Source organism: Amborella trichopoda, chromosome 4 (genome assembly GCF_054954075.1).
Source record: "Amborella trichopoda isolate Santa Cruz 75 chromosome 4, AtrichopodaSantaCruz75HAP2 v2.0, whole genome shotgun sequence".
Classification (NCBI taxonomy): Eukaryota; Viridiplantae; Streptophyta; class Magnoliopsida; order Amborellales; family Amborellaceae; genus Amborella; species Amborella trichopoda.
In genome coordinates, this window is record NC_142339.1 from 43,357,162 (window position 1) to 43,370,342 (window position 13,181).

At 35.3% G+C, this 13,181-nt stretch overlaps 1 long non-coding RNA gene across 1 annotated transcript; it reads right to left on the bottom strand.

Annotated features, from left to right (window-relative positions):
- Positions 1-321: 321 nt before the first annotated feature.
- Positions 322-3,156, bottom strand: LOC148782477 (uncharacterized). Its single transcript, XR_016053601.1, has 2 exons — positions 2,851-3,156; positions 322-707 (listed from the first exon to the last, which is right to left on the bottom strand). It is a non-coding gene; the product is annotated as an uncharacterized LOC148782477 (long non-coding RNA).
- Between the last annotated feature and the right edge of the window lie 10,025 nt (positions 3,157-13,181).

The following is a 13,181-nucleotide window of genomic DNA, read 5'->3' on the forward strand; positions in this document are numbered from 1 at the left end:
GTCGCATATAGTTTCCAATAAACTGTAAAACTATACAAGGCCCACCAATTGGATTTTAATTCGTATGCGATTTGAGGCTAAATTTGCATGGGGTAAGGCGATGCCCAAATCCTGCAAATTCTTATTTGCAAGGGGAGGTACATATAAACTTCCCCATAAACTGTAACGTTAGGCCTGTCTATGACATGGTTTAATGTCTTTTTGAATAAATTGATGTCCACTTACATTTTAAACAATGCTTCTGAATAATTTCTTAGGCACCCAAAGACTTTGGTTAACCCAAAGTTATCAAGCAGAAAGAGAAAGGGAAAGAACAACATATAACAAAATTGCCTTTGATTCAAATAGAGTATATTAAGATTGTTGAGTACATCTTACTATGATTACACGTTTACTCCTTTTTTATGAGGAGAACAAAATATACAACATGTAAGATTGAGTACTCCTTTTTTTATGAGGAGAAAGAAATATACATGTAAGATTGAGAAGTACACTTTACTCAACATGGATCACTAAACTTAGAGCTAACATGGCTATCATTAGATGCTTCTCAGAATTCCCATAGGCAATCAAATATTGTTGATTCTCTAATAACTTGATCAGTGACTTGAAGTTAGATGTTGTTGGCTCTCATATTGTGCAGTCTTGTAGATGAAAGTGCCCTCTTCCCACCGACGCCCAAGTACAACACAACTTTATGAATGACACTATCACACAATCGTCAAAAGAAAGAGCCCAATAACTATTCACACCAGTTAACATCCCGTAAATAAAGTAAGTAATTTCAACGGCAATTATGTTCTTAAATAATAGACATTGTGCACTAGAATCTGCTTTCATTTACAAGTAGGCCGGTCACTCTATTCAATTTCTGAAAAAGCGGATCGACCAGTGCCTGGGCGGCCGCCTAGGCGGATTTCTCTAGGCGGCTGCCTAAACCCACCTAGGCGGGGGTGGAATTGCGGCTTCTTGAGGGTATTTTTGGACAATTTTTGTAATACTAAAGAGGCAAAATTATGGGTTTTAGATTCACTTGAACCCTAAAACTCATTACAAGCTATTTTAGAGACGGAAAACCCAAAAAAAAAGAAATTTTACGGGGTCGCCCAGGTTTTGAGCACTTGCCTAGGCGCTAGGCAGCCTAGACCCCCCGACTGCATGATTATTCAAGTTCAATAAACTAAACGATTATTCAAGTTCAATTGCAACTAGGCCAGCAAATATGAGGAAAGCTTACACAACATTCCCAAATCTAATAATAATCACACCCACCATATAACTGTTACTTGAGTGATACTTTCTTGCTTGGTAAATTGGGATATGAATTTTGATACTGATTTTGATATTTTTAACTGCTGCATCGTAGACAACCTTATTGAGAGAGAGAGAGAGAGAGAGAGAGAGAGAGAGAGAGAGAGGAACACAAAATGTAAAGAAGAACCATGAGTATAACAAGTTGTGGAAAAAGTGATGAGAAAAGAATAAGGATGAATATGGAGATTATAGTTTTGTCACCCCTAACTGTTAGAACAAATGACTGGCCCCCAAACATGAATGAGTACACTAGAGAAAATAGTGAACCCCACAGAAGTATTAACTAGCCCTACATAAGTGCCTCTCAAGTTTCTACATGAGAATGACAGGCAGAAACTATTGTTCCATGTAGAGGCTACAAACTATTCACAATACCATCTACCATCTTATCCATGGTTCTATAAATCATCCAAAAATTAATGAAAGCCTTAATAATATGATCAATAGTTCCATAAAAAATGCCATGTTCGGCTGATTAATGAAAATTCCTGCAACCACTGCCAATCCATCACAGTAGGGTTAAGAGCTTCATGGGCAGACCAATCCAATGCTACGAAACTAACAATACCCAGAATTCTTACTTGCTAGGGACCATCTAATCCAATGAGGGTAACTACGTAATGGCAATGGAAAATAAGGAAAACCACTTATCCCTTTTTCTTCACTAAAACAAAATCCATTTAGCATATAGAAATGTCATAAACCAATAACATTGCAGCATAAACCCACACCCCCGAACCCACTAAACAGTCCATATGATCTCCATATCCTCTGTGATATTCTAATGGTAGAAATTTCTCGAGCTTTAAATTTCTTGACTAATAGAAACCGATATGGATTTTCATGGAACAAAGTTTTTGCGCAAGAACTACATCTTCCTTTAACATAATAAGTTGGACACAATGGAAAAATAATTGCATGCTACCAAGCTCACTGTGGGGGGAGAGAGAGAGAGAGAGAGAGAGAGAGAGAGAGAGAGAGAACCACGTGGGGGCGAGTATGTGTCTGTGAGAGAGAGACCCACCAGGGAGGAGAGACCTTTGGGCTGCCCCAAATTGAGAGAAAGAGAGACACACCTTGGGGCTGCCCCAAATTGAGAGAGAGACCCCTTGGGCCAGTGCCCGAACTGAGAGATAGAGAGAGAGAACCAAAGCAGGGGAGAGACCACTTGGGCCAGTGCCCTTACTGAGAGATAGAAAGAGAGAAATAACCAAAGCAGGGAGAGAACCAGAGAGATAGAGAGCCCTCTTGGGGCTGCCCCAAATTGAGAGAGAGAGGGCCAATGCCCTAACAGAGAGAGAAAGAGAGAGAGAGAACCAGAGCAGAGAAAGAACTAAAGAGAGAGAGAGGCGGCCAGTGCCCTAACCTAGAGAGAGAGAGAAACAGAGCAGAGAGAGGGAGATCTAGAGCCGTGAGAGAGAGAAAACCAGAGCATAGAGAGAGGGCTAGCGCCTTAACCAAGAGTGAAGAGCGGAAGAGAGAGAGAGGGAGATCCAGAGCCAAGAGAGAGAAATAGAGCAGAGAGAAAGACCATACCTGATGTTGAAGCATAAGCCTTCCTACTGGTTCTCCGGATATGGTGCATGCGAGTGAGATTGACAATATGGACCTGGTGCAGCAGCGGTGAGAGAGCGAGAGACGGATATGGTGCAGATGAGTGAGATTGGCAGAGATGGACCTGGTGCAGTAGCGGTGAGAGAGCGATAGACGGGATAGGAATGGGGAGAACCACTGCTGCTCCATTGGAAGGGGAGAGAGGGTATTTCGTGGGAAAGGGAAAAGAGAGTATTTTAAGGAGAGTACGGATCTTGAGGTTTAGCTGCCATTGAATGCATCAAATTTGAAATTTTCAAATCTCAAAATTTTAAATTTATAGAATAACTTTTTTTGTATTTACATGTAATCGTTGCATTGGATCACTTAGTTTATATATATATAAAAGATGCTACTGTAAGGGGGTTGGCTTACAGGTAAAAATACGTCTAACGGTTCATATTGAATTTGGGTCGATCTGACGATAACGACCTCATTTCGTATTTGAATTTTAGTTTTTTTTTTACAAATTCGAATAACTTTAACTTTTAGGCATGTATTCTCATTAAGGCGCACCTAATAAAAATATGAAAAAAAAAAAAAATATTGATCAAAATACTCCCGAAATATTTTTGGGATATTTTGATCAAGTTATTTCATGTAAATTATGTTTTTGATATTTTTATTAGATTATCCTAATTTTGAATAACACGTCTAAAGTTTCAAGTAATTTAGATTTGTAGAAAAAAATTAAATTTAAAATACGAAATAAGGTCGTGACCGTCAGATCGGCCCTGATTCAATCTGGGCTGTTGGACGTATTTTTACCAGTAAGCCCACCTGTTTACCTGATCATTTTTCTAACTATATATTTATATTATATATAGAAAACACTACAAAATGCCTATAGGCGAAGTTCTACAGTACTTCACCTAAAGCTATATCACCGTTTATCACGTGTACAAATGTCTGATAGTATTTCAATTTTAATAGTGTTTTTTAAAAATAATAATGATCGAAAAGTTTGTAGGTGTGTGCACCTTAGTGAGATTCACACGAGTAAATTATAAAACAAATAACTTGAATGATAAACATTACGTCAAACACCCATATAAAATTTCCAGGGTAATATTGTCATTTTTTATGATTAGTGCTTTTTCTTTATTTTATTTTGATACGACATGATCGTATGTACACACGCCCCAGAGTTTAGAAAAATCTGATTAGTATAATATTTATAAAAATTCAAATACTGGCAGACAACTGTGATTGTGTGATGAACTTTTATTGGAGATGTGGTTAAGGTGAAGTACTGTAGAACTACACCTATAGGTGAAATTTTAGTTGTATGTTCATAAAAAATAGATGAATATTCAAAAATTATTAAAAAATTATTTGACATGAAAACAATGATCAAAATACCCCCATATATTTTTGGGGGTATTTTGGTCATTTTAATTTTGTGGATTTTTTTGTTTTTTATTAGGTGTGGCTTGATGAGAAGAATATTCACCTACAATTTCAAGTTATTTGAATTTGTAGAAAAAAAAGTCATATTCAAACAGTCTCCGCCGTCAAATCGGCCCAGATTCAAGCTGGGCCATTAGGCTTATATTATTCTATGAACTAGTGGGCTCACCCTAACATCTTCCATATATATATATATATATATATATATATATATGAGAACCTCCCACACCCATGCGTGTAGGACCCCAAATGATCACCATTAAATTTGGCACAGATCTCTAAAAACGTTATGATATGGGTGTGGGGTCTGACTTTTCTAGAGATCTATGCCAAATTTAATGGTGATCTTTTGGGGTCTTACACACATGGGTGTGGGAGGGTCTCACAAAGTCATTTCCCTATTTATATATAGGAAAAAACTAAAATACCTGGTCAGCTATAATGAATAGTAATAAAGGTGGAAATATGAGTCATCAGATCTTCATCATGCAGTTCAGAATGCGTATCACTGTTTTAATTTTAATCATTTTTCAATAAATTCGATCATAATGAAATTTTGTACATGTGTACTAAAAAATAAGATGCACAAACAAAAATATTTCACAAAATATAAAATGACCGAAATACACTAGAAATATAAAGAGGTATTTTGGTCATTTTAAATTATTGAAATAAGTTTTTTATATTTTTATATGGTGCGCAATAGTGTTAGGTACATACACCCAAAATTTCATATTAAATATGGACCACTGCAATTAGCACTATTGTATTTTGTAATTGAATTTTAATTTTTTTCTACAATTCCAAATTGCTTGAAATTTGGAGCGCTTATTCTTCAAGACTAGTAGAATCTAATAAAAAAATAATTCACACAAATTAATCTGACTAAAATACCACTGAAATGTTTCGGAAGTTTATACTCCAAATTTCATACTATTTTGATTTATATAAAAAATACTAAAATTATATTACCGATATATAGTCCTTACCGTCAGATCGGCTCTGGTTTAGTCTGGGCAATTGGGCTTACACTGTTCCTGTTCCATGGGCCCATGGGCTCACCCTTGCATCTTTCATACATATATGTATATGTATGTATGTTTGTATAGATATATATATATATATATATATATATATATATATATATATATATATATATATATATATATATATATATATATATATATAAATTAATCAAAATGCCCCCATATATTTTCGGGGGTATTTTAATCAATTTAAATTTTACGAATTATTTTTTTCATATTTTTATGGGGTGAGCTGCACTAAAATGTATACACGTTCCAAATTTCATGTAATTTTAATTTGTATAAAAAAATATAAATTGAAACACTACCGAACAACCGTGACTGCAAGAAGAAGTTTGGATGGTGATGAAAGTAGGTGAAATCACTGTTCATTTTCGCCTATAGGCGTGGAGAAGAGTTTTCCATATATATATATATATATATATATATATATATATATATATATATATATATATATATATATATATATATATATATATATATATATATATATATATATATATATATATATATATATATATATATGGGAAACGTTTATATAGAGTCGAGGCTCTAAACAATCGAATTTGAGCCTACCTCCAAAATTTCACGAGAAGAGGTTGTTTGGATGCCCAAATATATTCGAATTGATCATCTGGACATCAAGATGTACGGACATGAGAATATAATGGATTGCAAGTTTTAAAAATATTGTTTTTTGTAATTAAATTTTGGATCATTAATTTTCAATATTTTCAAGTTTTCATAGATATGTCGATCTACACTATTCGAAGCTTTAAACTTCATAAATAATTATGAAACTATTTTTTAAGGCTGTCACAAAAATTTCCAATTTTGAAACTACATTTCTCGATACTATTTGAAGCTAGACTCTAATTTGATTGTTTAGAACCTTGGCTTTATACAAACTACACCCTATATATACATGGAGAGAGAGAAATGATTCAATGCAATGGTTGCATTATAGTAGAATGAGATTATGACGTGGATTTATTTCAACCATAGGATCTACTTTAATCTGATGATCCACATGTAACCAATAAAAAGTTAGTCTATAAATTTCAACTTTTGAATTTGAAATGGAATCCCTCTTTCCATCCAGTGGGGTCACTCTCCGTGATGAATGGTAGCTCTCTCTTTCTCTCCACGTTGACCACCAAGGGTTCTCTCTGCGGATTTCTTGGAGAAAGAAAGACGGGAAAAGAAAAAATGGAGGAGTCGAATAAGGCAGCGTTCATCAGTATTCATAAGGTAGAGCGTTCATCAGTATTCATGGTCATTTCTCATGCCGAATATTATCCTCTCTCTGTGTCTCTGTCTCTGCATTTATAAGGCAGAGCGTTCATAAATTATTGACTCACTAATATTATCATGTGTTATTTGAGCTCTTTGCGCGCCTTTCATGCCCTAAACCATGGCCTTATACGCAGTACGAAGCTCCACAAAGGCGTATGCTTCCCCTACTTCATGTTCTACTTATCGGGTTTTGGGTAGGGTATGGATAGAGACCTTTCCGCCATTAAAGAAGCACTGAAGATCTCATATCTGGTGAACCGAAAGCCTTCTCCCTTTGCTAGATGTATTCAGGTTTCGAGCTTCTGAGAATCGAATTTTTTGATGGGTTTTGCTAGCAATGGTTTCTTATGCTTGCCCAACTCTAGTTTTTATCTTTTGAAAGCAGCCGAGGAAGATTTGGAGCAAATGGGGTGGAAATTGATGGATGTCATCTATTGGTGGGTGGAAGTAATGGTGAGATTGCTAATGGTGATGGAGTTAGAGAGGGAGGGGAGGTTACAGTAGAGAATAGCACTTGTTCTGAGGCCTCAACTAGTGAGGAGCAAAGAGATGGAAATGATGAAGGTTGCAGTAGCACTTGCTCTGAAGAGTCTCCACCTATTGGGTGGCTAATTGGGGTTAAAGAGGAAGATTGTGTTGCTAAAGACGTGAAGAGTGAGAAACAAGAACGCAAGTATGTAGGTGAGTTTCTTGTTTGATTTTATCTATAATTTTTGGGCATTTTGAAGACTCTCTCTCAAGCTTTGCATAAACGTTTATCGTTTATTCTCCAGTTAATGTTTTGGAGAAAGAAATTGGGTTGTTGGCTTTTCTTGAATACTATGTTTTTTTGGCAAGAACCCACATTTTTTATAAAACTAGATAAGATGGGATTTTGTGTTTCTGATAAATGTTCTGAATTCAGACAAGCACCCAAGCTTTTTTTTTAGTGGGTGTGGAATTTTCCCACGTACTGAAGACGAACTAGTTGGGTTTCACTCTCTTTCACTTCTTGTTCTTCTTTCTCATTTTTTAGCTTGATAATACTGTTTTGAATTCTTACTTGGGTTTATAGAAATTGAGATGATGAAAGAGAAGTTGTCCAAGCTTTTGCTCGGTGAATATATGTCAGCATCTGAAAAGGGTGTCTGCACGGCGTTGGCCATTTCAAATGCTATTACCAATCTATGTGGTATGCCATCTTTCCTGTATTTGTTTTTCCCCAATTTTGTTGAATTGCTTTAATGGGGCTTGTGTTGAATTTTTGTTAGAGACAACACTTTTATCTTCTCACTTAGGACCTTCTATGCCTTTGGGTATTTTACTTAGGCACAGTTCCAGTTAGTTTTACTTAGGCATAGTTCATGCAATACTTTGATCAATGCCTACTCCAAGAGAGGAGACATGGTGTTTGCTTGGAAGATCAGAAATATGATGTTGGAAGGAGGACTCAAACTAGAACAGTTCACTTATAAAGCTTTGATTCATGGGTTTAGCATGACTCAAGAACTCAATGAGGCAGCAGAGGACCTCTATGAGATGCTCAATGCAGGTTTGTTTCTTCTTTCATTGATTCGACAACCTGGAAGCAAGATAGTTCATCAAATATTCAGTTATCTTTTTTACTGGGTCATGTCTCAGTTTGTTCTTATGTTTGAGTCATGCTTGCAAACTCATCTTATTTAATATATCCTATAAATCCTTTTCATAACAAACTTGTTGCAGAGTTCCTTTTATGCTAAAATCAAAAGGTTACTCTTGCTCATGGTTTAGCATTGCATACATAATTTCATTTTCTATTTATCTTTAGTTGGATTTTCTCTATACTTTTTTTTTTCCTTTCATCTGTTAATTTCCAAAAGCGGTGCGACAACCCTGCTCTACAGTTAAACTGTCACACCCCCAAGAAATTTACAATACAGATATTTTTGAGATGTGACAGTCCAAAACATATATACAACTCTTGATAGGACAAATTTACAGTGGCGAATTCTTACAAGGTAACAAAAGAAAGTTAGCACAACAACAATATCTTCCAAGGTTGATCTTAACTAGCACTCAAAATGAATCAGCAGTTATCCTGAAAAAATGTTTACCATAGTTTGATGAGTTTGGCTACTCAGTAAGTGATCATCATAATCCTAAAAATAATCATGGTTGGAAGATATCAATATTTTCAAAAAGAAGATCTATTAACAGAAATGCATCAACAGTTTCACTTTCAATAAATGCATAATTAAGTATAATCCGAATAATTGAAATGCATATAACACTTTAACGGTAGTGCATAATTCAAAGGATTTCACAAAATACCCTACTGGCGTCCCAAGTAGGTCACCTATATACCCCATCAGCGTCCTGATGGGTCCACTTAATCCCTATCGGCGTCCCAGATAGGTCCACTTAATCCCTGCAGGTCCACTTATACCTCACCGGGGTACCGGATGAGTCCACTTAATCCCTATCGGCGTCCCTGATAGGTCCACTTATACCTCACCGACGAACCGGATGAGTCCACTTGCATACTTAAATTATTTTTAAATCTCTTTAAACATTTGAAAGCAGCAAATATCATGTACTCAACATAACACTGAAATCTTTAATATAAATTTCACTGTAACCATTAATAATAGTCACTTTTAATAACATTTCAAAAATAACCAATCAAGTATTTTGGGCTCAAATTTAGAATGGTAGCAGTTTGTAAAGACATTCTAGCATAATTGCCACTTTAATATGTATAGAAAAACTCTTATAGAAATTCAAGAATACGGAATTATCACAATTTATGGGATATCAATTCACAAATAAACATTTCACAACAATGCTATAATCAATTGCAAAAATATCAAGTTTCAGATAATAAGGCAGTCATTTGCACATGAAATTCACAATGTCTAAATATTTAAAAATAGTAGAAAGAAATCTCACAATTTTACTAAAAGCAGAAATATCACATTTATTTCTAATAATTTGATAGTATCTAAAATTTTCTAACAATAGACAAGAAAAATAGATAAATTTATTTTTCTAAGAATTTACAGCATTTTAAATTTCTAACATAGATAAAATATCACAATTTTTATTAAAAAGATTATTTTTCAAGATAATGAGGTCGCGTGCGCATAAAATTTCTTGCTCCTAAAATTCATGATAATAAGTAGAAATAATTATTTCATTTTACTTTTAAAAAGAATGGATTATTTTTCGAGACAATGAGGTCACTTACGCACAAAGCTTATAAAATAGAAATCCTGGACGGAAATATCACTATTTATTAAAAACAGACTATTTTTCAAGAAGATGATGTGACTTACACACAAATATTTGAGAGGGAGCTTCCGATAAAAATTCGGCTCGAGAGAGGAGTTCACTGTGTTTCGACCAGAGAGAAAAATCTCATAAGTTTTCTAAGGTAGGAGTCTTCACCTCTCTGAATTTAAATTCTGCTAACATATTATTTTATTCTTTCATTACGTTACAGGTGTGAGCGTTAATTTACGCTTTAAACACCTAAAGCTTTTATTACGTTACAGGTATGAGCGTTCGTTTATGCTTTAAACACCTAAAGCTTTTATTGCGTTACAGGTGTGAGCGTTAGTTTACGCTTTAAACACCTAAAGCCCACGTCCTTTAGTGGACGTGGCAAGAGCAAGGAAACACAAAGCTTTTAAAACAAAAGCTTTTAAAAGTAACGATAGTCCCTAAGGACCATCATGTTCAAACCAATTGTCATGTAATAATAGTTTCTATTTTTTTTTTTTTTTTTTGAAAGTTTAGGATTGTTACATAAACAGTTGGAAAATAAAATTAGTTATTATTAGAGTTGAGAATTTAGAGTTATTTCTCAACTCTAAATATGATCCATTGTTTTAGTAAACACACTTGCTTGAGTAGTGCTTGACTAGCCTTTTGGTTGTTAATGAGTAATGCCCTGGTTATTTGAGTGTGTGTGTGTGTGTGTGAGATAGAGAGATTTTTCTCACAGTTGATGAGGAATGTCCACATTATAGTTCATGATCTTAATGGTATTTTCTACTGATAATTGTTGTTAAACAACTCTATCCTAAAGCGAAGAAAAGAAACCAAATACTTGTATTTACGTATCGTGGAAGTTATCAAGGTGGAACCTAAGAAAAGCTATCGGGGATTCTTTCTTGATGATATCAATTTTTTGGTTGCATGTGACAATCATGAGAGAGAGAGAGAGTGAGAGAGAGAGAAGATTGTTCTAAACATAAAATAGGATGATGCTCTACGCAACATGAAGAGAGAGAGAGAGTGAGTGAGAGAGAGAGAAGATTATTCTAGACATAAAAAGACGCTCTACGCAACATGGAGAGAGAGAGAGAGTGAGAGAGATCTTATCGTAAATTTAATGGATTGCAAATCAAAGTAAATGGCAAGCTTCTTATCATGACAATCATGAGAGAGAGAGAGAGAGTGTGAGAGAGAGAGAGAAGATTATTCCAAACATAAAATAGGATGATGCTCTACGCAACATGGAGAGAGAGAGAGAGAGAGTGTGAGAGAGATCTTATCGTAAATTTAATGGATTGCAAATCAAAGTAAATGGCAAGCTTCTTATCTATTGATTCAATGTAACTGACTTACAAAAAGTTTGCCACCAACTGTAGTGAAACTATTCAATGTAGTAAACCTTGGATTGTATTCTATTTAGTCCAAAATTAGATTTGTTGGAGGCCCCATTGAAAAATGCCACATATACAAAAAATGGTCCATGAGGCAACATTCTATATAAAATAAAGTACCCCTTAGAAAATAGCAACATGTACAAAAAAATGGTGCTTGAGGTAGCATTCTTTATAAAAAGTGGTGCTAATGATAGGTCACAAGTTCCATCAAAAGAGCAATTTCCTAAGAACAAGAAGTGGTGCTAATGAGAGACCCCTCAGTTCTTCTTAATAAGCTGACTTTCATGAGATCAAGATATCACCAAATGAGCAACTTCATGTAACATACAATTGGATTTTACACTTGAGACCACAAAACCAATTTACAATAATAGTTAACAATGCAGTAAACCTTAATTACGGGTAATTACTAATGCAACTTCTCCAATACTCTTCAAACATGAAGAGCATGATTGTCACCTGAATTTGTTACAAACAAAATGCTAATTAGGGTGGCGGGGTGTTGGGGGGGGGGGGGGGGGGGGGGGGGGGAGAGAGAGAGAGAGAGAGAGAGATATCAATTACAAATTCATTAACAATTGAAAATGATGGATTTAAAACAGGGGTCAATTTAAGAACCTTTTGATTTGCATTCTTCGGTATTCAGAATACTCCTCAAAGTTGGGCAATTCCTCTTATCATGACCACTACCTTTACACATGGTACATTTTTTTGTGTATTCTCCAAAAAGGATTTCAACCGATGCTTAGGAGGCTTCTCTTTCGTCTTCATTCACTGGTAGGGGGTCAAGCACTCACTTATTGTTTATTAAATTCACATCTTCACTTACATTGACATTTAATTGCAAAACTTGGGAATCTTTTGAGCTGGCTTCTTGACGTATTTTATCAATATTTTCTTTGAAAATTGCAACTCTCTTCAAGCCCTCATCAAGAACACGCATTGCTTCCTGATATGTTTCTTTATAGGCCTTCTCCACAATTCATTGTATCGCACAGTCAAGGATTCATGCAAATCAACTTGCATTGTATGTCCACATTCATCTATTGCACACCCTTCCTTGGCAATTTTTGTCCATCTCTTCAAGAGGTAACAAGGTGGGATTTAACACGTGTTGTGTTACCCGAGCGACATGGATAGTGCTGCCCAAAGATTTTTTTTTTTTCCTTTGCCTCATTATTGCAGGTTTTTTATTTTTTTAATTTTTTTTGGTCGGCGACACAGGCTGTGTGTATGACGGTTTCTAGTTTTGGCTGGGCGACAAAAATATGAGAGTGAATTTATTGATGTAGACACCTATTTTTTAATATGATAAATTTCATTATTTTCCTAACATTAGAAACGCTTATAATACCCTTACGACTACACTACCCCCTTGGACCACAAAACACCACAATCCATGATCCCCATTTTATGATCCTTTATCTCTCTAAACCCTCATTTAAATAAGAAAATATCCAAATATGGGAAGGGATTTTGCTTAATTTTAAAAATAAGATAAATAATCATCCAAAAACGCATGGAAGATAATGACAATTGAAATCCCGTAATTCTGGCGGTCTTGAATGTTACTTTGAGAGACAAAGAGTGCCACCCAGACCTGATGACCTAGACAACACACTATGTGCCGTCTGGGTTATTTGGTGTCGGGCTTTTGTAAATAGTCAACGTTAAGCTTTATGACATAGTTTGTGTTGTCTGGTCACGTTTGACCAAAGTGGCACACTTTTTGTCGCCCATACGTTTGATCGCTAGAATTTCAAATTTTGAGTATAAACAAGTAGATAAGCACTCCTAACCTTTTCCCAACCACTTCAAAGTCTATAAAAGGACTTGAGTCCGACCTCTTATGGGTTGGTCGCCAAAATTCACTTAGACTCAGAGTGGA